Below are 22,557 nucleotides of genomic sequence, written 5' to 3'. Positions count from 1 at the left end.
AACGGCACCATTAGTAGAACATTACATTGAAAAATCGCATGGTCCCAAAGACATGAAGTGGTTTGTACTGGAAGTGGTTAAAGGATCAAAAAGAAGGACCAATGTGGATCGTCTGTTGACATTAAAAGAGAACAAATGGATATGGATGAGTAGAACAGTGGAATATGGATTGAATCAGTTTGTGGAATGGCACAACCTTGCAACTATCTGAGTTTCAGTTGTAGAGCTTAAGTACGTGATGTAACATATTTCATTGTTTAGTACAAGAATGCGCAACAGTGGTCCGTTTAGGTGAGGAACGCTTGCTCATTAGCTGTTGATCGGTATGTTGATGTAATATAACTGAGAGAACTCCTTATATGTTTTTAAGAATTGCTGTTTTAGTTTTGGTATGGTGATGGTACACTACATATATGTAAAAACATAGGATATAGTAGGTCATAAATGCCTCTTCCAAGATGGCCACCACAATTACGAGCATTTTGTGAGCCTATGCGCATGCGTGCACTTCACGGAGAGTTTGTCTCCCGGGTTTGCGAGTTTTGGAAACAGACGCGAAGTGAAAGTGACGAGGATGGGTCCCGTCCGTGGCGGTGTAAATGAGTGAGTATTAACGCTATGTTCTAGCTGCCTTTTAGCGAACTGAAGATGCCCAAAAGTAATAGAGACAGAAGTGTGATGGTCGCCCTCCTTACTTATGTCTTTTAGGTAATAACCTTGCACACGGAGTCGAGTTTAGGACTCGTGGTTACATGCATGCTCTTAGATTTAATCAAGGTAAGCCAAGAGTCGAGGTGGATGACATATAAGTGGAATGGATGTGGCATATGGCCTTATTGATTTGGTTTTTTCATGTGATTGGTTTTCTCATGTCCTTGTTGCCCTGGTTTTAGGGCAAAAGTTGGATTAATTTACAACAGAGGCTAACCACAGTGGAACATAAGTACCTCAGAAAGAATATTCTTGAGAGGATAGACGTTTTTCAGTGAGTATTAAACCAGGTAGTGGTTTGTCACACCGGGTGAGGTGATGGTTTAATGTCAGCAGACGATTAAATATATTGGACATTGGAATGTGGATATAATGAGACTGATTGTATATATTGTATATATTTTTTGTAGATGTTTTGTGCAACAGTAGTCCTGATGATGGTCTTGGTGTGATTTATACAGTAAAGACCGAAACGTCGACGCCCAGGCACCGTTTTGGGTTAAGAATCACCAACAACAGGATTGTATATAAAATGATGGACTGAGCTAACTGTACTTTCAGTGGCATTCTATGTATATATTGTTTGTACATATTATACCAACGGTGTAACACACTACGGAAATTCACTGAATGTAGTAGTGTTTTTGTTGCCTTACTTGTGAAATACCTAAATGAATATATTGGTTTTCAGATATGATATAAAACCTCTGAATTGAAATTCCACGTTTTCTGATGTTTTTTTGAAGTCATGGTACATAGATATGACATGTTAAAAGATTGAATAAGACAGAATAATACCTCAAGGCACAATTTTTCTATGTATATTAATTACCCAGTTCCTTGGGGAATATTGGGTTGCCCTCTTCTAGCAACTCATTGATTTTCAGCGTCATAATCAGGTCCTTCTCGAATTCCAGGCCAAGGTATTTGAAGGTCTTAGGCTGCCAAGGGAGCCCAGAGTCACCGAAGATGGTACTATCACCCAAATTATTTAGTAATTTTACCTCAGTTTTGTCCTTTTTCAGGGAGTACCCTGATACACCGGAGAACTCTTCAATCGTGGAAAGTAACGCGGGTACAGCTTTGTCAGCCTGTTCACTAGGTACTAAAACATCATCGGCGTATGCCGTGAGTTTTATAACACATTCATTGAATGGGTTCCCTGTATGTTATGATTTTCTCGGATACGGTACAGAAAGGGTTCGATTGCCAGGAGGAATAGGGATGGGGACAGGGGGCAGCCTTGTTTGGTTCCTTGTTCTAGTTTGAAAGGTGACGAGAAGGCTCCACCAGCCCTCACTCTAGCGGTGGGACAGGTATATAATGACATTATCATTTTAGTAAAAAGTGGGCCCAGATCGAATTTCTGTAATACCGCTTCCAGGTATGACCAGTCCACCTTGTCAAAGGCTTTCTCTGCGTCGAGTGTTATCGCCACTGTGGCGTGGGGAGGAGCTTAGCCTTTTCTATGACATGGCTTAGGATTCTGGTGTTGTCACTAGACAATCTATTTTTAAAAAAACCCGCTTGTGAGGGATGGATTAGGGAGGGCAGGACTCTTTGAATGCGTTTTGCAAGGATTGATGCATATAGCTTACAGTCTAGGTTTATCAGTGAAATGGGTCTGTAGTTCTTTGCCAATTTAGAATCCTTCCCTTCTTTAGGTATCACGGCTATCACCGCTTCAGCCATCGTTCCCTTTACCTCGCCCGTATCACTAATCTCACTAAGTGCGTTCAGAAGTGGTTCTGTAAGCGTGTGCGAGAAGGATTTATAACATTTTGCCGTGAACCCATCGGGGTCAGGAGCCTTTCCACTCTTAAGGGACTTGATCTCATTTGTAACCTCAGCTTCAGATATCGGTTCGTTTATGGACTCTTGTTCTGATGGGGTAAGTTTTGGAAGTGTGCACTTGGCGAGGAAGTCCACCACCTTTTCCTTATTTACCTTTTTGTTTTTAGCATACAGCTTCTCGTAGAAGTCTTTGAATAAATTTGCAATTTTATTGGGGTCCGAAGTGGGATTGCCTTGGTCATCCATTAGTGAGTCTATCGCGTTCTTTTGAATTTTAAATTTAAGGTAGGCTGCTAAACCCTTCCCCGCCTTATTAGAGTCACAAATTTTAAAGCGTTTCCTCTTGTCTAGCCAGACTCCCGCTCTTTCACTCACTAGTTTGTTATAGGTATATTTTCGATTGGATAATTCAGATAGTAATTTTGGGTTTCTGTTGTGCAGGTATTCGCGTTGTAGCACAGATATATCTTTTTCCAGGGTTAAGAGGGTGGCATTATGATCATTGTTCATTGCTGATGATATCTTTATGATCAGCCCTCTTATTGCGGCTTTCAGTGCTTCCCATCTAGTTAAGTCAGAGGTGTCACCTTTTTTATTAATTATTAAGTAGTCTTTTAGGGCGCCTTCTATAGTTTCTCTGTGTTTCTCGTCATTCAAAATGGCATCATTGAGGCGCCACATTGATTGGCGAGTTGTTGGTTTGACATTTGACAGAGTGAGTGAAATGCAGGAGTGGTCAGAAACAAGCCGCGGTGCAATATCGGTTTCATTTATTCTGGGTACTGCATTTCGGGTTAAGAAAATGTAATCAATTCTTGAGAACGAGTCTTGGGGTGGGGAGTAGAAGGAGTAGTCCCTACCATCGGGGTGTTGAATACGCCATGTGTCTTATCATGTGGAATTTTTTGCATAGTCTAGTGAATTCCTTATGCGCTTTGCCAGGTCTGAAGGTGCATTTAGAGTCCCTATCCAAGGCTGGATCAAAGGGTAGGTTGAAATCCCCTGCTAGAATATGGACCGAGGAGTCTGAGATAGTGTCTAGCTGTTTTGTGAGCCCTGCCTAAAAGGAAGGTTCGTGTATATTAGGGGCATATATCGTTGTAACGTAGAACTCAGTGTCGTCCTTAACTAGTTTCACAGAGGCCCATCTCCCCTTGTTGTCTATAGAGGAGGAAATCACCTCCACATTCGACTTCTTGGCTAGCAGAATTACTACTCCATTTTTCTTAGACACAGCGCTAGAGCCTACAACTTCAGTAAAGAATTTATTACGTAGGGTATGAAGGTGTTTTTCTTCTAGTCTTGTTTCCTGCAATAGGGCAATGTCACCATGCTGTCTTCGGAGATAGTCGAGTACATTTTGCCGTTTAATCGGCTGGTTCAGGCCCTTTACATTCAATGAAAGCACTTTAAGGTTATTTATGGTCGTCGTCCCTATAGGAGTATCTATAACGTTAGTCATTGTTGTTTCCATGTGTGATAATCAAGCTTACTGCTATGAGCTGTATTGTCATGAAAGGTTGCATGTAGGCCTATGCATAGCACTACGCAGAAGATAAACATGTTGTAAAAAACAGTCAAAATGGTTGCAAGAGGTACATAAGATTGCAGAATAGGGCGCAAATTAGAAGGCTCAGCAAAGACAAAACAAAACAATACAAATAATACAATCAGTGTAAATACAACTCCTCCCCCCACTCCTCCCTTCCTCCCACCACCCACCACCCAATCCCCCATCCCTCCCCTCCCTCCCCTCCCACCCCAATAGTAGAAAAAGAACATGGCGACTCGGGAACGACCGCGAGGCCGCCTCCAAGCAGCTTATTCAAACATGTTATTCATAAGAGCTGCGAAACCTATTGCAGATTAGAGGTCCGACAAACACTAGAGTAGGTGGGCAGGTAGACATAGCGAGAATCTCATACCTGCCAAGCCAACTTGTAGATTAGTGGTCTAACAAACATAGGAGTGAGTAGGTAGGTAGACATAGCAAGAGTCTCATACCTGCCAAACCAACATGGATTATACATCGGATTGGAGTACTGTGTATAGCATGGTCGCTCAATAACGGTCCGCTAAACATGAACAGTGCACGGACAGTACACAGTCCGTGAAAATCTGCAAACACCTGCAAATAAACTGGCGTAAAACTATTAGTACGAAATCTCACCACTGAGCACTATAACTAGTTCTGACCAAGGTAACGATAAACATAGGCCTTCTCAAACAGGGTGTAAATGCGTTCATCGGCTTGCCAAACCTAGCAATCATAACGATCACAAGAGCTGTAGAACAAACAATAAATTTAGGTCTGAGATTACCTGTGTAAATAGAATCAACATTACTTATCGCGACAAGTAGCACTGGAAAAACATGTTGCGTTGATAACTAAGCGCAAGAACACTAGCATAGCAATCTTAACATTGGGAAATGTAAGAAGGTCCAGGCAGACTAAACTGCCCGGGGCAAACCTGTAGCATAAGTGATCGGATAGGGTTGTACAACTTGGGTAATCAATCCAGTGCAGAGTATCCAGCACGTGGAGTCCATTAGGCAGCACAAACCCATAGGAAAGTAGCAGTAGTCAACGGTCTTGAGCTAGGGTGTGTAAGCTCAATCAGGCAGGTTGTGCGGCGACAGAGAGCATTGGATAATTATGAAAGAAAAGTAAGAGCTCATCCTAGGCCAGATGTAGAGGCGTTCATCTGAGATGCAGGGGAAACCTCCATGTTGCCATCCCCTTGGTTAAATAGCAGGTGTCGTAGTTTTTGCGGTGCAGAGAACACCTGGGTCACACCTTGTAGGGTTACCTTGAATCTCGTCGGGCCAATAAAACCATACATGTACCCCATAGATTTCAATTGTGGTCTCAGTGCAAGGAAGGCTTTCCTTGTTTCCATGGTTTCCTTGCTGAAGTCCTGTGAAATGAAGATCTTGTGGCCTTTCCATAGAATATGGTTATTTTTACGCATGAATGTGAGAATCTGCTCTGTGTGTTGATACCTCAGCGGCTTGCACACAATCGCTCTCGGACCCTTCTGATCTTTGGTGATTCGCCCCGGAACTCTATGGGCTCTGTCAAACTCCAGTGGTTGTGCGAAAGTCAAATTCGTGGCCTGCGTGAACCATTTTTCCAGGAAGGTTATACACGATTCTAGGGATTCCTCCGCTTTTTCTGGCATACCAAAAATTCTCAGATTCCCCCTCCTATTTCTGTCTTCTAACTCCGCAACTTTCCTCACCAGGTGTTCTGAGCACATTGTGAGTTTCTTGATGGCACCGCAGGCTTTGTTCTCAAAATCTTCAAGCTTGCCTATTCTGCTCTCTGATTCCATCAACCTCGAGTTGATATCTTTGATGTCTTGGCGAACAGCAACAACCTCCTCTTTGGTTGATTTGGCTAAGTCCCTAACTTCTTCCAGCCTACTTAAGATGGTCTCCATGGCCTCCGTCATGTCTTTCCTCCCTTTGACTGGAGTGGGTGGGTCAGATTTCAGGCGTTTAGGTGTCTTCCCATTGTCTTTGTCACCCATTGCGGGACCGGGTGGCGGCAATTGCTTTATGGCGGTATAGAAGTTGGATTGGTCTGAGGGCACTCCAGCAGCACTCTTTTAACACACAGCAGACTCCACGTATGGCGAATTTCCCAGTGATTCCAGGCGTATAACGTAGTGACAGGATTATATCACACCAGCATTGGTCAACATATATTAGTGGGTTCTCTTGCGTGGACGGTTACATGCCGGTTACATGCCTCCCCGTCATGATCAAAACACAGCCTCCCACAGAGAGACACATAAAGATGCCACTGTAAGTCTCTACTTCACGTGTTGCAGAGCGTGATTAACTATTAACAATTGCTCGCTGTTGGCATTCACCTTGACACAAGGGCAAACAATAATATCTCAGTTCTCACTAGCTGTATGCAAATAGGGCCCAGCAACTCAGTGGCGTAAAAATGTTAGATAGCATGCATTTGTCTGGTATTCCCCCGTTGGGTGTTCGTATGCACAGTTAGGAGCATCGGCAAGCCGCCATTTTGAGCAGTGTCTTTGCGCCGTTTTTACTCATAAATAAAGTACTTTCCTCAGTTATTTCTGAGACACCCTGTACTCACGAGTTCTTTGCTGGGCGGAATCGAAGTGGAGACATGGCCGTGTGAATCCGACGTCTCACAGCAGCGAAGCATGCAGGGTCTCTGTGGCGCTCCGAGAGGTCTCGTGGGCTCAGCCGGGTTAAGGCACCGGTCGAGTCCGGGGGAACCAGCGGTCAGGGACAAAGGGTGGTTTTCTTCGTTCTCCGTGTTCGGATTATGCCCAAATTCTCAGGATCAGCCCGGATGAAGTTCCGACATTGGATTATCCGATTGGATTTGGAAAGGGACCGTAAAAGCAGCTCTTAGCAGCGCGAGATTGTAGCCGCTTGGAGGAGGTCAAAAACTACGCCGCCATTTCACCAGCGTCCAAGCCACACCCCCGAAAGTTAGGACTTCTGATGGAAATTTTAAAGCACCGATTCCTTAGAATACTCCCCAGGTGCCAGACTGGATACAGAAAGTCTTTCCCTAGCAGTGCTCCTACGCAACACTAGGTGGCGTCATGAATCACCACGCTGACTCCACACTGCCCTGCATGTGACGGAGCAGAACAGCATAAAAGCACCCCCCCTATACGATGACTTCAGTTCCTTTCTTTCCACCCTTTCCGATGCCAATCCGGAGCACAGATCCTGTACTATTGTCATTTTTCTGACGTCTTACAGTTTTAACAGTGTGCCAGTGTGGTAAGGAACTATGTCCTCACCATTAAAACAGGTTTCAAACCATGCCATGATTGCATGAAGCAGATGTTGGTCACAGACCTACACAGCATGTCTGTTTGGGATCTGGGCTCTAGACATGACTCTAAATCATGCAAAATGTGCAGGTCATTTACCTGAAGGCGGTTGGAGACCTGGAGGCACAGCTGTATGTCACCAAACACAGGACGTTGTGGCTTTCAAGCGAGTCACTCATATGCACCAAGTTGCCGGCTCAGACTCTGTTCCGTGCCTAGGCAGCACCAGTGACCGTTCATTCAACTTCATGCTTGAAGTCCTTCAGTCAGTCACTGCTCCCTCTAGTGTGCTTCTGGGTCCCATGAAAACTCTGTATCCTCCAGTTGGGTTACCGCCAGGGGGCCCACCCACAGTGCCCGTATTGTCCATATTGACAGTGGTAACGACTTGTACTCTGACCCAGGGTCACACTGATCCATGCTACCCCGGTGCAGAAACCAATGTTGGCCCCAAACCAACTTCAGCTCGAGGCCGACCGGTGCCGCGCTGTGAAATTGCAAAACCAGTCATTCCCCACCTTGACTTGAAAGCAGTGCCTCTGCCATTCCGGACCTCCCAGGAGAGAATCCATTATCTTTATGATTCTGGCTCTGATCTTATGCCTAAGCGAAGGACACCCCAAGATGATGACCGTGATAAGTATGATGGGGAAGGCTTGCTGCCCTCTTATTATGGTTATGATACCTTATACATAAATTTACAGAATGCTTGTGGTTTTGACACCACGCTTGGGACAGAGCTTTACTCGCCTCTTGGACCACCAACGCAAGAGTGCGCCTCATTTGCAGTGGTGATCTGGCAGAAAGCACTAGAAGTGCAGCTATTGTCCATTTAGACCAAAACAATTGTCATAACAGACATTTTGCAGCCTGGGCCAGTGACATCTGAACCCTTACTTACTTTTTATGATGCCCTCATTGATACTCTGATTGCTACTTGGTCGAAGCTGTGTTTTTCAGCACCTGTGAATAGGTAGGTGGCCAGACATCACAGACTGGTTCGTGGTGATCCAGATTTTCTCCCCAAACACCTCAACCCAGAAAGCTTCATTGTATAGGCCCTTACCAGTAAGGTGAACCCAAACTCCTTTCCAGTCACTCCTTCAGCTAAGGAATCCAAGAGGATTGACTCTTTTGGTAAGTATATGCCGTCTACTTCCAGCCTAGCACTGCAGACTGTAATTTCTGTTTGCATGCTGGGCTATTAAAAACATGCCCTTTGTGACATGGCCAGCGAATTTTACTGGCCGTCTTGGAAGATCTTGGGGCCTCTTTGGCCCAGACTTGTCAAGATGGACTTGACGTGGCTAAATACTTTATCTGTGCAGATCTGGAGACTACGGATTGCCTGGGAAGGGTAGTCTGTACCAGTGTTGCCCTTCAACAGCACCTGTGTATGCAATCTACAGGATTCTCCGGCGATGTACAAGCCTGCCTTGTGGATATTCCTTTTGATGGTTCCCACTTTTCTAGTGAGGAGGACTCTGCGTTGGTACACTGTTTTCCTTAGCGCTGTTGTCTCCTACCAAACATTTTCACATCAGTTCTGAAAATTTGGAGGCTATTCCAGAGGGCTGGTGTACAGCTAGAGACACCTCAGTCCTTTCGAGGACAGGGACGCAAGTCTGGCAGGCAGCATGCGAGCCAGCAGGGCCCTAAGTCCTCCAATCCCCCATCCTTCTCCTGCAGTGACTACCAAACTACTTTAGTTTGCCCCTTTTGGCTCATACCCAACAATGGGGCACAGGATTAAACATTTCCTCCCAGGTTGGCAAGCCATCATGTCTGACAAAAGTGTCTTGCAGATCGTTCTAAATGGCTGTGCCCTAAATTTTTTCTCTGGCCCACACACAATTCCTCCAACACTAGAATGAATTTTAGACAAGCCCATATCCGTTCTGCTACCAGAGATGTGGCTGTTACTCCCCAAGGGTGCCATCAAGACGTTGCCTGCGTTGAGAAGAGTTGGAGGTTTATCTCTCAATATTTCCTCATTCTGCAGAAGGAAGGTGACGTCAGGCCTATTCTGGACCTTTGGCCTCTGAATACCTTCCTGTGGAAGGGAAAATCCTATCTGCTCTGAATTGTGTCCTTGGACCTGCAGGACGCATATTTTCATATATACGTACCGCAGTCCCACAGAAGAGTATGTGCAGTACAGTGTGGACCAGAAGCATTTGTAGTTTGCTTATCTCCCCTTTAGCCTCACCAACACCTCTTGAGTGTTCACAAAATGGATGTTAGTAGTCGAAGCAAATCTTCAAGGATTCCAGTGTTCTGTTTCCTAGAAGACCAACTGTTGAAGTCCAGCGTGCCAGTCAGTCTTGGACCACCTCCAGACGACGGCGGATCTCTTGGCATCTTTGAGCTTCTCTGTCAACAAGCTGAAATCCTTCCTGACTCCTTCACTGAGTTTTCCTTTCACTGTAGCAATACTGGGCATTGTGGAGTGGCTTTCCCTGAGCTGCAATTAACCCATAATATTCAGGCTATGATCCTGGTGTTTCTGGCTCGTTCCTTGACCATTGTAAGAGAATCTCTGAGGCTTTTTGGCCTCTCAGCCTCTTGCATCCTCCTCTTCAGCTACGCCAGGTGGCAGGTGCATGCTCTGCTATGAACTTTAAAGTTCCAGTGGGTCCAGCACAAAGGCTTTCTGACTAGTGCCATTCAATTCTTGGGGGAAAGTCTTGAGATTTTTAGTGGTGACTGCTCGAACGCAGTTGACCCAGCTACAGGCCCCTCTCCCTTTCCCACCCATAGCTGATTGTGCTGACAGATGTATCACTGCTGGGCAGAGCTATCATTTGAGGTTGGTCCAGATCCAGGGACTCTGGACTCCCACAGACAGACTGTTTAATATGAATCTGCTGGATTTGCGGGCCATTCACCTGGCTTTGAAGACTTTCCTGATGTCGACTATGAAAACATTGATGCCCTTTGTCACGGACAGCATCACTACCATGTGGTACTGCAGTAAGATATGCAGAATGGGGGTCCTGAGTCAGGAAGCTCTACATCTTTAGAGGTTGTTAGCCGACCTGGGCAATTTCCAGATGGCAAACCACCTAGGAGGGTTCCGGAATGCCAAAGCTCACAAACTTAGCTGGTGGCGTCACGAGAGGCATATCCTGAGGTGCTGCAACAAGTTTTCCAACAATGCAAAGAGTCCTGGCTAGATCTGTCGAACAAGGAGTGTTGACCGTTTTAAGTGTAGGAGTTTCCGCATGAGCACTTGTTAGGTGATGCATTCCATCTAGAATGAAACACAGGACTCCTGTATGTCTGCCCCCCCCCCCTGCCTTTCATGCCCTGAGTTCTGGAAAGAATCCGGAATGGCTCGGCCCAAGGCATCCCAGTGCCTCTGAATTGGACCAGGAAAATGAGGTACCCAAACATTCAAGGCATGAACATCTGTCCTCTGATGAGGCTGACATTTTGCAAGCACCTCTTGTATCATCATCATGGCACATTCTCCACCAACACTACGCAGTCTACAACTATATCCCTGGAGATTGAGTGGATTAATTGACTGCATTTGGTTTGTCACCTGAAATGGTGGATTTAATTCTTGCCACCAGGCACCCTCCCACAAAATTCATTTATAGCAGACGCTGAGTCAAATTTTGAGTCTGATATGGCGTTTACAAACCATTACACATAAGCACAGCTGTCCGATATCCTCGTGTTTGTTTTGCCTAAGGCCTAGCAAGGCCTTGTAAGACTACTGACTGTTGTGAGGAGATTTATGAAAGGGTTTATACACATTCTCTTCCAAACCATTTGTGATGGCACCTAAACTTGGTCTTGGCATTTCTTATGTGTATGCCCTTTGAGCTGACACATAGTTGTTTTCTGTGTCTCGTGAACTTTAAGATTGTCTTCTTCATTGCGTTTACGGCAGTTTCTTACATGAGTGAACTTCAGGCATTTTCAGTGCAACTAATCTACACCACCTTTCTCCCCAGACAAGTTGATGCTGAGAACTAAGGCAACCTTCTTACTGAAAAGTGTGACTCTCTCAATTTTCTGGTTTTCTTGCTCCCCTGCACCTCTCAAAAGAGGAGGAGGTGCTCCTTCAGTTGGACTCTAAAAGGGCTTTAGGCTTCTACATTCACCACACCAAGGACCATAGAGTGAACAATCTAATTTTGTGTGGTTCTCTGGAATAAAGAAAGGGAAGACTTTGCAGAAGAGTACCCTGTCAAGGTTGATAGTCCTCAGCCTTAAGATCTGCTACTCTCTGGCCTTGAAGAAACCTTAGAATGTCTGAGAACCCATTCCACTAGGTCTACGTCTGCCACCACTGCACTGGCATGCAGAATGCCTATTCTTAACATTTACCAGGTTGCAATCTCAACGTCATTGTGTACGTTTTTGAAACACTACTGCCTTGACAACTAGATCTGGCAAAAAGGACCTTTCACCCACTTTGTCCTGAAAGACTTTTTGGTCTGAGTCCACCCTCCATCTGGGGAGGCACAGCTTTGATATCTATTCTAATGTGAGTAATCTGTGGTTAGAAGTATTCATCAGAAGAACAAGTTACTTACCTTTGGGATCATTGTTGTTGTGGATTCTTGATCCATCTGCAAATTCCTCAAGGCCTTCCCCCTTCTGTGGAGTGGCCTACTTTTAACATCTGAAAAAGACCCAAGTTAGTACTCAGCATATTGTTACCAATGATTCTTCACGCTCCACATTTGAGGGCAAAGAAAGGGTAAAAGATAAACTCACGTCAGCACGCAAGGGTGGCAGCTTATATACAGCTCCACTCCATTGCAGTGTGGATTTAATGTGGAGCTACATGACACCACCTAACAGTACAAGAGTACTGCTAGGGAAATGTTTTTCAGATCAAGTTGATTGCTTGGAAACATTCCAAGGTGAGGAATCTATGGTTAGATAGAGGATCGACCAGAAGGAGCTTTACAAAAGGTAAGTAACTTATTCTTCATGCTCTGTTAATTAGCAAATCTTTTATAGCTTTCATCTGGATAATGTTTTAGAGCCTTGTAGGGTTCTTTAAAGGTTTTTCAATGATATATCTGACAATTTCTGTGCAGTTTTGTTTTCCAAAGCCTTTGAGCTATACATAAATATCAAGTGTAAATGTTGGACATGTACTCTTATGCTAACTTCTATGCAACCGAGGACAGAACAGTTCTTTGTGGTGTTCGGTGTTTTTAGTAGAAAGTACATCATTGTATTTCTAATTGGATGGACTCATGCAGCAAAAACTGGTATTAACTGCCACATTTTCTGTTCACTGTTTCCTACTCACGTTGTGCAGTGTTATACTTGCTACAACAGCCTTCTTGGGCAGAGTCAACAACGTCAAAATCTGAAACTCTTCTATTTGGAGTTCTATCTCAATAATTTGCAAGTATCCGTTTCAGGAATAGCACTTAAAAGCAGCCCCCTAGGATAAACAAATACAATACAATTCCAACTGATAGGCGAGCAGTACAAATAACAGACTTTGGAAAGCAACAGAAAAGCGGGAGCACCTCTGCTACATTTGTGTAGATGTCATAGTTCTTCCGACATCTGCTTTGTTCATGGGTTTCCTGGCAATGTTGTTGATGCATGGTTTGGTATCTCTTTGTTGCTAACTCTTCTTGCAGAGCTTTGTAAGTGGATAAACTGTAATCAGCTAAAAAGGTATGACAATACGTTTCCAGCTATTGTAGTTGGCTCAAATGTATTTATTTATAAAGTTTTATATAGCGCGAACAAGATCCCAAAGGATATCAGTGCTTTACAAAAGGATGGATGCGTTTTACAAGTAGACAATGACACATTGCATTGTCTTTTATTTGGAAGTGATATCCTTAACCTCGGATGAAACGTCTGCTCAGAGTATTGATGAATTTACCTTATGTCGAGCTTTCAGAACTAGGTCTAAAACCAAATAGTCCCATTTGCCATATTCTACTTAACTCAACTAGTGCATCAGTGTTTACATTAGATGAATTAGATCTTCTAGGTTTACCTTGTTATATCGGAACAGTGGTTCAAAAGCAGTAGTCCGCTTGGCCAACATAAATTTGAGCTTGATCTGGTTGCCTTAGTTAGTATTAAAAGTAAGGGGAAGAGGTAAATGGTATTTGAACACACTTTACCAAAGGCACCAGCAATTTGATTGGCAGAAATGTTATGTCCACAATGTGTAGGTACTGGAGACAGCAGCCAAAACATGCTCAGTCAAGGACTTCTTCCAGTTATTTATTGATAAAGTGGGTTGTGAACTGAGCACTGCGAAGAACTCTTACCCTACTTGATGACATAGATGAAGTGCCAAATGGGAGAGGTGTCTTTGGAAATCCTATTTGTTGGGCAAGCGGCAAAAAAGCTTCACTTGTTAACCGTGAGCGAGTAGTTGAACAATGGATTCAAATACGAAAAAAGACTTGTCTTTTTCTGTTTTAGTAATTGGTTCGCGGTACAAAAGGGGGTGGTGATGGACGGAGCATCTGAATCAATCAAACACTCACACCCAGTCAAAAGATCTAGTAATTGGTTCACCTGTGTTATAGGATGAAGTCTTGTGCTGTTACTGCCTTTCTGATTGGAAGGCTTTACTTGTGTGGTTCTTGAGTCCAGTGATCTTTCAGGTATGCATTGTGGTGCAGTTTGTCACAGGCCACTTTCCCTTGACACCATACAAGCAGTTAAGGGCAGGTATAAAAAACCCAACGCATCCTCACCCTCCTACATATATCCCTTGTTGGCTTCCTCTAAAATAGGATGGTTTAAATTACAGTAGCAAGTTACAGTACCAAATTACTATGCGACAGACTTTGAATTTGAATGCATTGCAAACATGCATAATCAGTGTTAAAAAAATAAGACGAGATGAGTAGAACACAGACTGGAAAGATGGTAGGTGGTGAGAAAGACCAGAATTGTAGGACACGAAGCTCAGACCATGTGCTACCCCTTGTTTGCAGAAGAGATTCCTTTCCAGGACTGAGACCGGGGAATGTCATCTTTGAGGTTCTGCACACCTTTATCACCAAATGACAGCAAATAGTTAACTATATGGTTCATAGTCATATACTCTGGGATGCTGGTATCATGAAAAGCTTGTGTAGTGGTCATGAGCGTTCGAGTCAGTTCAGTTCAGCCCCTACTACAACTACACTATTACTTGAAATGGTTCTGGAAGAAAACATATTCTTTAAAAAAAAAAAAAATACCAATTCAAAACCTAAAGGGCATGGTCCGGAAAGAATACGATGCACTTATTACATATGAGATGCTGCTGAATGGTTGATTGTAATTTAGGTCTTGCCTGCTCTGTAGAAACCAGAATCGGCAATTATGAAAAATAGTTGGGTATGATATCTGAAGCTGTTGCCGTGGGTAAGAAATCTTGTTTAGCCCACAAGATTCTTTCAGTGCCATGGTTTACCCCAGAATTAGCTGTTATTAAATGTGTGTCAACTCAAACTCACTTGGCTCAGGGACTACTCTAGTACTGCTACATCTGCTTACAAATCCACTTTTAGAAAGTATTAGGAAAATATTACGCTGGCTTTAACTAAGGTTTGTTTATATTGCATGAAGCAGGGTTGCCAATAACTGCACTGAGGCCAGATTATAAACGTTTTGCTAATTTAATTTCAGATGCACACTTCCCAGTCAGTTGAAATTTGCCCATTTATTGTCTGCCTGCCCGTGCTATTTCCTCACAAGTTTTAGCAGGTAATACCAAACAGCAACCCTAACAACAAAACAGTAAATCAACTACAAAATGGCAACTCCGCTTCATAATACCCACCACGAATGAGCTCCACGCAGCCCTGTATCAAGTGAGCTCCTCGCTGTCCTGGATGCCAACTCAGTGTCCACTTGTCATAGATGATGACCTTTGACCTTGACTCTCCAACTCGAACAAACACGGCTCGGTCACACTACAGCTCCTGTTTTCTGGCTTTGATGCAGTGCAGCTCAGAGCACAGGGCAACCACAATACAACCACCCTGATGGACAACAATACACTACCAAACATGACACAATGTCATATTAGCAAGTAACACCGGTACTTGCACTGGTTCACACAAAGTAAGGAAAACGGCACCAGACAATTAAAGGTGCCCCTGATAACCTGGGCATCCGTGCCGGATCTCCTCGAGTCGCACCCCTCCAGTCGCACCTCACCAGTAAGGAATTACGAAGCAGCATGCACTTTGATGCAGCTCACCGCTATTCTATCAATCAAAAACTGTTTGAGGAGAAAAAGTTATGTTTTTGTTATTGAAAGCACAAAGCACTTTTTGATTTTTATGGACTGCAGTCATTGAGCCGCACTTAAACTGTATGGACAGTCCTAAATCCCCTTAAAAAACACACACACAAATTGTAGTGTTTTTTAGGTCTCGTCCTATTAATCCCGCAAGGCATAATAGGACAAGAGTATAGAGGCCAAACCAAGGTCTGAACCATCGCGGATTTCCTACAGTTCGTGTGGTGCTCTGGGGCGGAACGCGCGTCCACATCAAAGCCATCAGCCTCCCTCCCACAGGCATCTGAAGCTTCCCCAGCGTGCGCTCGGCCTCAGGCATTTGCCCCAGCCTCACTTCTCCTCCCCCCTAATTATCACTTTCACGGCCGCGAGGCCGTGCTCTGCCGAGAGCTTCACTTCAAAGTCCCAAGCATTCACTCACTTTATTAATTTATTCAATCTTGTTATCTTTGATCTCTAGCCTAATGCTAGTCCCTCTTCAAGGAAACCTCCAGGTTGCCTCTTCCTGCATAAGGCATGCTAACGTCATCCAACCAGTTGTTACTCACACACTTGTTCCAAATCAGGGTGAAAAGACTGTGAATGCATCTGTTTTAAACAGGCTCTAAACACATAGTTTATACTGGTTTTCTGCTTTACAAAAACTCCCCATTTCTTTCCGAAGTTCTGAAATATTTACTTTCAGCAGCTCCCTTTTGAAAACCCAGGGTAGTAATCGCCCAGTTTTTTTTACTACAGTTAACAAAAACTAAATTGTGGTCTATGTAGTGCTTGCTAGATCACAGTTTGCCACTTAGGAGCACCGCAAAGAACACATATTCCTACAAATCAACTCCCTCGTGTGGGTGCGTGTTGGCAGCCTTACACAGTGTGTGTGTGTACATAAATGTATGGATTACATTACTGACACTCACTAGCTCTCGCACACCGTAGATGTGTATACCATGCCTCTGTAGATGGTTCCCTCCCACTCGCTCGCTCCCCTGCTCCCCCGCCTCCCACCCCATCCGCCTCGCACACCACATCAAAGGCTGCTGCTCCCCCGCCCACCCACCAAACCCCCCCCCCACAGCAATGCTGAGAGCTTGCGCTGTTAGCCTGTGTGCTTCGAGACATCTGTGCAGTCAGCCATGTTAATCACCGCACGTCATATATAGTTGCAGTTTGCCACTTGGTTTCGTTGGAATCGAGTTTGAAACGGACCATGATTCATGGCGCTGCATTAACCTTGTTTATTTATATAACTTGCGCAGCAAACCTCAGTTGGATTAATGGCAGCCGTTCCTTTTGTTTGTTAGTTATTCCGTGCACCCCACCTCTCCCTCTTGTTTTATTTTGGTCCTGCATGGTTTTGTGTTGCACAGCATTTAAAATATTGAAGTTGAACGCCACTTTTGAGTTTATATTTTATTTGAAAGTATTAGTTGTAATCGGAGGCATTCCGTGGGCTTCTCTTCTGTTCTGTGCACTCCCTCCCCCCTGCTTGTTTATTTGGTATTGTAGTCAGTCTACACACGTTGAAACCGTAACTTCCATGGAAAGTTTTTTTTTACTACAGTTAACAAAAACTAAATTGTGGTCTATGTAGTGCTTGCTCACCTCAGCACCACCACAGCACCACTCAGCACCACCACAGCACCACTCAGCACCACCACAGCATCACTCAGCACCACCACAGCACCACCACAGCACCACCACAGCACCGCCACAGCACCACTCAGCACCACCACAGCACCACCACAGCACCACTCAGCACCACCACAGCATCACTCAACACCACCACAGCACCACTCAGCACCACATCACTCAGCACCACTCAGCACCACCACAGCATAATTCAGCGCAACCCCAGGTTATAGGTGTCACATTTGCGAAAGTTATAACTATTGGCATTGTAAATGACAAAGCTATTAATTTAGCTATTTTCAAAACCAACACATAAATAAAAAAATGGTCATTTACAAGACCAATAGCTCAAACTTTCCTAATGCGAGACCTATTGCATTGCAAATGCTTGTTTATTATGCTCTGCTATGGTATGCTTTTACTTTGCTTTTATCCGCTCTGCCTTTTATCTCTTTCTGCTGAGATGTAATGATTTTAAATAACTGAACATCAATAAACTATTTTACTCCCATATTGACACCATGACACACTTAACACTGTGACACTACAGCTTTAGGGCTTCAAAGAAAACACTTCATTGGAAACACTGTTCGGTCAATATTCTGATGAAGCAACTGTACACGAACAGGAGTATTCTGATTGCCTAAGAAAGTGAATACCTGGCATCCATTGGTTCTCCCAAGCCAGACACTAGAGAGTAACACACTAAGAATGTAAACTTGCTGCATTATTGAATGCTTACTTTAAACTTGAGGGCGTGGCTTTCAATCGGGTGAACATAGGTATGGAATGTTTCTCCCGGGCAGCCTGGACTCTAAAACAACTGCAGCACAATGGTGCGGTTCCCAACACCACAACTGTCTATATCAAGGCTGATGCTTCAAACACCGCAACACAAAGCCAGACTATGGATACATTCCACAATTCGGAACAATGCGGGCACTTCAAACGACCACAACCTTTCTACTCTGACCCTAAATCAACTTAAAACACTATTAAAGTCCACTACAGCATTACTCTAAATAACTAACAAGACTGCTTCACATCTGCTTATTGTTTCCCACAGCAATTCACTTCCTGGTACCCACTGTGTCTGAATGACTACATTATGTACACCACACGTGAACATAGCACTAAAGTAACCATCAAATTGCATTTGGCAATGCTTGTTTCACACCAGCAGTCTTATGATTTTCCTCAGCCAAGGATCAGTGTTTCTCTGTGACAGCATGGAAAATGATGCCACAAATGATGGATTTTCTTTACAAAGAGTTCTTTGCCTTTTTACATTCCACCGACGTTTAGATAGTCATGGAACCTCCAGTCTTACTAACAGACAAGCTGCTTTTGCAAATACATTGACTTGCCAATTTTACCAACTCCCTATCACCAAACTGCCAATCCGTCTTCCCAGTCCCATGCACCAAGCCCCTCAATCTACCCTCTGAGCAAGCCACATGCATACTGAAAAGTGTCTTTTTCGTCATTGCAGCAGAGTACTATTCTAACCCTTCTTCCCTAATGGCTTCTGCCATGAACACAGGGTTCTTGAGTTTGAGATTCGCCTTACACCCGAATCGTTGAGTGCTATGTGTACAATCATTCACATGGAAATTGTACCATCATTGAAGGGACTGAACAATGCCACATGTGTGCACTAACCGCAATCTTTATGGTTAAAAATGGTTTATGCATGAAGCTGATAGATTTCCCCTAATTTGGAAGTCAGAAGGAAATTCTTCATTAAGAGAAGCTACATGTGTCAGATATTTGGCATGACTTATCGCAGTGTTACTATCACGTTTCACTATACAATAGGTACCAATGAAAATGAATAGGAATTATTGGACCATGCAATAGGCACAAATGAATGGCCTATTTTATCATGAACTGTGATAGCCTGAGGGTGATGTTTAATGAGGCGTGTCCCTTGCAAACATATGAGATGACTGTGATAGTCTGTTACTGGCCTAGAAGCAGATCACGTTGCTTGGTTTCAAATGTGCTGTGTGATTGTAATAGCACTTGGAAAGCAGGCTTTTAATCATCTAAATCAGTGGTATGGAAGCTGGGAATGATTAACGAATAAAACAAATGTGAGTTTGTAGAAGAACGGCACAGAATACCAGAGCTCGCTAGTTTTCTCATTTATTTATTATTTATTTATTTATATTCTTATATAGCGCAAGACTCGACCCCCGTAGGGGTATCTCCGCGCTTGGTTCGCCATATGTGTCTAGTACAAAGCTTTAAGAGGTGTGAGAAAGGTTTATGCTGTCAGAAACAAATGTGTTTTTAATGTCTTCCTGAAGATTGAATGATTCGGGGTTTGTCTCAAATTGAGGGGAAGTTTGTTCCATAGGGTGGGGCCTATGTACGAAAGTTACATTACCTGTCGTTTCAGTTTGTAGAACAAAGATAAGGACAGTGTGATTTCAAACTCCAGCCATCAAGGCGTAAAAGGAGAATATGGGGTATTTCCACAGAAATTTTTTATTCTAAGTGAAATCAGAATTTTTGATTGAAGCTTCTAACCTTGGATTCCTCACATTTTATAATATCCCCAGGCACAGACTTGACCTGGGGATATTTTTCTTAGAGATCCTGCATTTCGGCATGCGGCAGGTGTTCCCTACTGCACCCGAAGTCGATCTTAGAACGGGAGGCAAAGCTCTACATCGTCAAACACAAGAGGTCTTAAGTCGCAGACCTGGCCTTAGTCCAGATTACGAGGCCACTCCTATGAGAAAACTACTTGATGCTGAAAGTCTTCCTGTAAGTTGAATTCGAATTCCAAGCGTAAACAAACAGAGCAGTACTCGACCCCTGCACCCACTGCCTCTCGACATCCCACAAGAAGGTGCAAGGGGTGCACCCTAATTAAGTCCTCAGAGTCTGAACCAATTGGCCCCAGTGTGACCCTAGTTTCCCAGGCCATCATCGACTCAGCAGCAGATTACAGCCTTCAAAAGGGGTATGCTACAGATTTGTGGTGCTATTCGGACTCCCTCTGGCATGTTTTCGGGTTTCATGGAGCCACATGGGTCTCCAGTCAGTGTACTTCCAGTGTGTCCATCCCCATCACAGTCTGCCCCAGGGGGCCCACTACAGAGCCTGTACCGACTCTGTGCAGACTTCCACACTGGTTTCAAGGTCTGCGCCGGTTCCTGCTGCACCCACACCAACCTGGTGCCAATATGAACCTGGCCCCAGTATAATATATGCACGATCTAGAGAAGTGATGCTCTACAAAATTACTACAGCACATTCAGTTGTCATACAGCCTTTCTGTAATCTGAGGTCTCTGCCTCGACACCTACCAGCAGCGACTTCTCTTTATGTCAAGACAGGGGGATAGCATTATTCCCTCTTTCTGAGCAGCAAACCATTAAAAGCTCCCTAATAGAACTTTAGAACATCACAATGAGAAATACAATGTTTAATCTCATATATACGGTTTGTCCTCCCATCTTCCGCCTCTTTTGTTTGCTGCTTCTGAGCATGGTCATAGAGAGAGTACATTTAATAATTTTGAATGTATAGTATGCTTAAAAATTTTTGAGTAGATAGTACCCAATTTATGGGTATTTGAATGATTGTGTGCCAAAACTAACGTTTTTAGGGCTCGTCCTATTCCATTCCGCAAGGAATGAATAGGACGAGACTATTGGTGTGAAGGTAAGAGCTAAACTAAACTCTCAAAAATGCGGATTTCCAGAAGTGCATCTGTCCCGTGCACGCACTTCTATCCGCCTGCCTGCCTGCCTTGCATCACCACATCAAAGCCAGCCATCTGTTGCTTCCCCGCGTGGTGCCGCCAGCAGCTTCACTTCAAAGGGATCCGCTCTGCCCCTTGCTGCATCAAAGGCTTTCATTTCGCGGCCGCGTTTATTTACTTTAATTTCGCGGCCGCGTTTTTTCTGCCCCTGTTAGGCTCGTATTTTGTGCCTTTCTGCCCCTATTAGACTCGTGTTTTCCCATTTTTCTGCCCTCCTGCCCTCTGTTAGACTCGCTTCTTTGTGCCCTTCTGCACCTATTAGACTCGTTTTTCAGTAGTGACCGCAACTTTTACCGCAGTGTAAGAAACAACTTTAAAATGGCATGCAAGGCAGTGCACTTGATAGACACGGTGCACAGAAACCGGAATACAGTAGTTTGCACAGTGCAGTGCTTACAGAAACACGGAAGCGGCCATACCGCATCTTTCTGAACATGCAGAGAGAGGGAAAAGACGCGAACATTCTCCAGAACACGCAGAAACTACAAAATCAAATACCTAACAAATCATACAGAATGGTATCCCCCACGGCGCCCGCTCGCTCTCTGCCACATAAAAAGGCTGTACATTGGTGTACACACACGCCCAGAATTCATGGGGTTTGTGCTGCAAAATCAATAGACTGAGCTGTTCAAATAGGCGAGTCGCGCGTTCGATTCCTGAACATAAACACACATTTGATCTTAGCAAGTTTTATAAGGGAGAGGGGGTTCAGGGGGGATGTTTCTCCTAGCATCAACTAAATCTCGACTCCCTTTTATCAAAAATTTTTATACTTCTTTTCCAATGAACCTCAAGGGATCACTCGATCCTTTTGTTTTCCAGCCACCCACTCCTTTACTCTCAATCCGCCGTTTTTATTTGGGCGGGGGTAAGAAACAGACTTCATGACGCACAGTAAGTATTTTAAGTGTGGGCAGGCTTTGCTCTAAATTTACCAGGCTCAGCCCCGCATGGAGCGGCGTAGACGAGTGGGCCACATTCTGCTGAATGATAGGCGGAACTGAGTCAGATACAGTGTAAGGTCATAACCCCCGTGGCGTGGTTGCTGTCCGGCAGCTCTACCCCATCGCAGCACTTGAATGTCTGTTTTTTAGGACTGCTGCTCCATGAATTAAAAGCGAGGCCCGCGCCATTACAAATTAAACTCATCGCGGATGGCAGGCCTTTAAAGATGCTAGCAATGGAACTAATATTCAAACACTGATCATAAAATCCAAGCAGTAACAAAGCAAAGTTAATAACCCTAAAAATGGGTCACTGCAGCTTACAGTCTGTTTAAAACAATTCCGCGGCTTTCCAGATGAGATCTGGAGATAGTTCAGGGCAGCTGTTGGAATCACAGACAAAATGTGTTTACTGAAAAGCTAGTAAACACAGATCAGAATTCAAATTTAAACCTCAAGAATATTTGGTTAAAAAAAACTAACTGGATCTAATGACGGATCTGGAATTTTAATACTTACCTGTGCATTACCGGGCTTTGAATGTCATAAGAGTCCTTTCAACCCACTAGAAAGTTCTTTTAAAAGCCAGATGTCTTTCTTTTCGTCTCAGCTATATTT

At 44.1% G+C, this 22,557-nt stretch overlaps 1 protein-coding gene across 1 annotated transcript in view; it reads left to right on the top strand.

Moving 5' to 3' along the window:
* Positions 1-22,557, top strand: part of CDC37L1 (cell division cycle 37 like 1, HSP90 cochaperone) — a 246,415-nt gene that overhangs the window by 211,497 nt on the left and 12,361 nt on the right. The window lies entirely within an intron of this gene.

This window comes from Lissotriton vulgaris, chromosome 3_1 (genome assembly GCF_964263255.1).
Source record: "Lissotriton vulgaris chromosome 3_1, aLisVul1.2, whole genome shotgun sequence".
NCBI lineage: Eukaryota > Metazoa > Chordata > Amphibia > Caudata > Salamandridae > Lissotriton > Lissotriton vulgaris.
Note: the sequence above shows the minus strand (reverse complement) of the source record. Positions and strands in the feature narration are given on the sequence as shown.